The following is a 4,872-nucleotide window of genomic DNA, read 5'->3' on the forward strand; positions in this document are numbered from 1 at the left end:
TATATATTTAAAATATCAGCTATAATTATATTTCTTTAATTTGTTTGAATGGCTCTGCTCCAAATCATTAGAATTTAATAACCTTTACTGTACTTTCTGATCACACTGCAAAAAAAAGTGATGCTCTTCATCAGTATTTTTGTCTTGTTTCCCAGCGTAAACATCTGAAAATTCTTAAATCAAGGTACATTTACTTGAGAAGCAAAATGGCATAAGACAGGAAGTCTTGTTTTCTGTGAAACTGATCAAAATGCAGTACATGATTAACACAAGAATAAATATCTTCCAATGGGCTCAGAAAAATCAACTTAATTCAAAGGGAAAACAAGCGGGATACTGGCTCCACTCCTAGAATTACACTAATGGTGCAGGCTACTCCGACACGCGGTCATAAATCGTGTGTGCCGGCTTCTTAGGTCACATAACGCGGCGGGTGGGAGTGACGAGGAGAGGCGCAAAGAGTTGGGTAACAAGCACACTCTGCCAGCGCACTGCAGAGACTCCTGGCATGATGACACCCCGGAGGGAATGGGGCGGAATGGATGTAAAATTTGTGGCTGTAATTCTGCCAAATGTCCAAGAGGCTTCCTTCCCAAAGGCTTTGAGCTTTTTTTTAAATCTTGCTTTGGGACCCAACCTGATTTGAATTGTACTTTTCAAACCGCATTTCCGTTACTACAGCAGGCCTTTCACACGACTCCAGTTTAACATCTCACAATGGAAAAACTGAATATTCTTCATAAATTGGTAGTTTTTCATGGTAGAAGTAGGTAAATAGCACAAATAGCACAAAGGGAATGGCAAAAAGCCTATTGATGCACCAAATAATTTTTTAACCAAATTTAAACAAAACAAAAATAAAATGTAATAATATATTAATCACATTATGAGTTACAAATGAATCAAAATGAGTATATATATATATATTTCACTCCCCACTGACAGATGTTTGTTTTAAGCATAAACCCAATTTTGTTCAATTTCTCAGAAACAAGACTTGCCTCTCAAGTAAATCTTGATTTAAGGATATTCAGATGTTTGTACTAGAAAACAAGACAAAAATACTGAGGAAGATTTTTTTCAGTGCATTTAACATTTAATGCCATGACTATGAAATTAAGACTTTCTGCTTTGATTTAAGACCTACTTAAGGCCTTAATTTGGACTGAGATCACATGAGACATGATATATTTCAATAAGTTGTTCCGTTTCTTTCAACATACCTTTCTTCCAACATGTCCATTCATGTTTATATCATGCTATAGTTAGAATTAATTGATTGGTTCATGTGCCACATTTGATGAACTGATGTGGCTACAGTGATCTGCCACACTGCATTAAAGAGCACCAAAAAACACATTTATTGTTTGAATTTCGCTATAAAACTGACATAATTTGAAATTTGTTTCAAAATTAGTTTTTGTTTTTTAAAAGTAACAAAGCACAAAGCTTTTTTTTATTATTGGATCAGTGTTTCCCACAGACATACACTCTATGTGTGGCAGCACTTCCCCCGGGGGAAATATATATTGAAATGTATTTATTGAAAATGCTAATTAATTCTCTGCCAGCAGGAGGTGCTTTTGGAGCGGCAGAATTAGCAGTTTCCCCGGTAACGGCTGTACACATAGCAGCGCTTGGGCTCACTAAATGAAAATGACATCGAACCTTTTCTGAAGACAGTCGGTTCTCTTCAAAGACACATTCATATAAAACACCCATGCTGCATTTTGATTTTAAAGCGTGCAGTGCTCATGTTTATTCAGCGAAGTCAAAGCCTTTTGGAAAATCTGTTTGTGGCGGTAGTTTTGATATTGTGGCGGGCCGCCACAAATAAATCAATATATGGGAAACACTGTGGATGGTAGATGAGCTACAAATGAAATTAACTTATGTTAACGCATCAACTGAAAGCAGCATAAACTAAAAGATCTAGGTTCATCAAAATGAAGATTGATTAAAACAGAGTAATTGATATTGTTAATCAAGCCCTAGAATCCACACAGCTGACAATTATAGCTGCACAACCAGATTTTAAGTTTAAGGGGCGATTAGTTTTTCCACATGGGTGATAGGGTGTTGGAAAACTTTGTTTACATAAAAAAATATATATATAAATAAACACTGTATGTGTTGCCTTTGTTTCATGTTGTATTTCATCTGAATACCTGAAAGAAATCAGGATGGGGGCCAATACATTTTCAAAGCACTGTATTCTTTTACGACCAACTGCATCAAAATGGCAGGTGCTTGAATAATTCCTTGCACTAATCTGGTCTATCATAGACAACTGTTCAACATATATTTAAGACATGCATCACCAGTTCAGGGAACATGAAGTCAATTTGAGGCCATGTCTAATAAAATCTAAAAAAAAACATTCCATGTGATAATCCAGTGCCAGTCAGACGGCCAGAGAGCAGGAGACGGGATGGGAATGGAGCAGTTTTGACATCTCCATTTGCTTTTCAGCCGTCTGAGTGTTCTCTAAACCCTCTTTTCTTTCAGAGCGCTCTTGTCTTTAGGTCAAATGGGATTAAGAGATTAGATGAGTAGTAGTTAATTGCCAGGCTGTGTAATTAACCAGGGGTCAACAAACCTGACCTCTTCTGCATGACACAATGACTTCTGAATCTGAACCAAGCGGCAACTTCCCACTCTCTCTCGTGAAGCCAACAAGGAAGTGACTTAAACTGTAATTCATCAACTGGCCGCTAGAGCTGGCTGCAAAAGGGAGTCAATCCCATAGACTCCCCATGTTAAAATGCCCAACTTTACAGCAGGAAAAAACATGTTTACAGCCTGGTTCAAAAAATGATTTTGGTCTATATAGCTAATTTTGCCCTTCATGACAACTGTGAGGGGGGGTGAATTTTTTTATAGCTCATCCGTTTAAATTATATTAAGCCTTAAAGTTCTGCATAATTAAGGGCGTGGCCACTTGAGTGACAGGTGGATTGCCGCTGCTGTCACCACCGTCGAGCTAGGTGGGCGTGGTTTCAGCAACCTGCTCCCGACTCGTTGCCCATTTTCGATTATCCGGGAATGACGCGCGGTGACGCGCTGCCAAGATGGCGACTGCCGCCTCCGCCCACTTTTGAGCTTCAAAAACGCTCTTCAGAAATCTACGGGTGACGTCACGGACACTACGTCCATGTTTTTATACAGTCTATGATCTGAACTAATGAATCAATGACTGGGGAGTAAACTAACTAAAACTTAACTTTCAGTTGTGTGACAGATATTCAAATGATTTCAAAACAGTCTTGCTTTTCCAGCTACTTTTTCCAAGTGGTGTAGTGTGAAAAACACTACGCTATGGTTCTTAAAGTCACATGGAGTTTGCAGGCATCTTTACAGCTGAGGAAACACATTTTTTAAAAAGTTGTTTCGCTTTTATTTTTAATGTTTCTTTACGAAGTCTGACATGCTGAATATTAAAATCACATAAATGTTTGTGTATGATTAACAGTGCTAGTGAAAACTAAAATAAATATGTTGACGACTTATACAAGCTGTCATTGCTCATGCATAAAAATGACACGGTACATGTATAATACTGAGCTAACAATAGTTTAACATAAACAGTTACCAGTCGTATAAAACTTCAGAAGTGCAAGTTGGATGATTTTTTTCTTGTATGACTAGTCCCACAATGTTCTGGAATGTTCCAGAAAGCACTAGAAAATTACAGAATATTTTTTAATGTTACAGAAACTTATTCGCAAAAGCAAAATATCTTTAAACAAAAATGCCAAATTTGTACAAAAACTTATCTGTTCTAAACCAATGTTTCATAATTAATGATTCTAATTAAAAAATTTACCTGACCTAAAAATTTACCAAAATGTTGATGCTACGTGAAAATACATAGCACGATAATAATTAGTTGTACCACAGAATTACAGAAGAACCATAAAAAATGTAAATGAAACAAATGTATAAGTTACATTGTGTAAGGGAAACAGGTCAATTTAGCTCAAAGGAAATAGTTTATGTTTCAATAGGGAATTTGGACAGAATCACTGTTTTACGGCTGATCACTGAGTCGGCCAGCGATTCATTGAACGAGCCGTATAACATCAACTCTGCAATGGATATTAAAATCCAAAATATAGTGAAAACACAAGATACTTCTCGCCCTACAATTGTGTAATCAAAGACAAAACGGGGTCGAAACGTTTTCATTGTTTTTGGAAGAATCCTCTTATGCTCACTAAGACTGCATTTATTTGCATAACTGATTTCTATTTGAATATATTCTAAAATGTAATTTATTCCTTTGATGGTAAAGCTGAATTTTTAGCATCATTACTCCAGTCTTCTGTGTCACATGATCCTTCAGAAATCATTCTGATATGCCGATTTTCTGCTCAAGAAACATTTCTGATTATTATCAACTTATTATATACAGTGGTGTGAAAAAGTGTTGGCCCCCTTCCTGATTTCTTATTTTTTTGCATGTTTGTCACACTTTAATGTTTCAGCACTGGAGAATGTCATCTGAACAAGTAACAACTGCCACTTTTGTTTTGATCAACTGAAAAAAAAACATTACAATAAATTGCGCTATCAATGGTGATTAAACCTAACGATCGGTTAGCTCATATCACATCAACCCGTGCCAATTATTATTGTTATACTGTGTTTTCAAATTGTTGACGTTAATAACATCAGCATTGCGTGAGTGCATGTATTTAGTGCAGCATCCTCACTATTTGCGGAATTATTTTCCTTGCGAGGGTTGTGCACCGGCACGGCTCCAGCGTGGATGAATCTAATGTGTGGCTGACAGTCACCACACCGGTGTGGATTTTGCACTTTGTATTCACAGATTCTACATCTTGAAAGTATGACCCAAATAAGAGTTTT

At 36.8% G+C, this 4,872-nt stretch overlaps 1 protein-coding gene across 1 annotated transcript in view; it reads right to left on the bottom strand.

Moving 5' to 3' along the window:
* The window catches only part of LOC107723838 (WD repeat-containing protein 18-like), a 91,167-nt gene that overhangs the window by 41,006 nt on the left and 45,289 nt on the right, over positions 1-4,872 (bottom strand). The window lies entirely within an intron of this gene.

This window comes from Sinocyclocheilus rhinocerous, unplaced genomic scaffold, assembly GCF_001515625.1.
Source record: "Sinocyclocheilus rhinocerous isolate Xijiao unplaced genomic scaffold, SAMN03320098_v1.1 scaffold1296, whole genome shotgun sequence".
NCBI lineage: Eukaryota > Metazoa > Chordata > Actinopteri > Cypriniformes > Cyprinidae > Sinocyclocheilus > Sinocyclocheilus rhinocerous.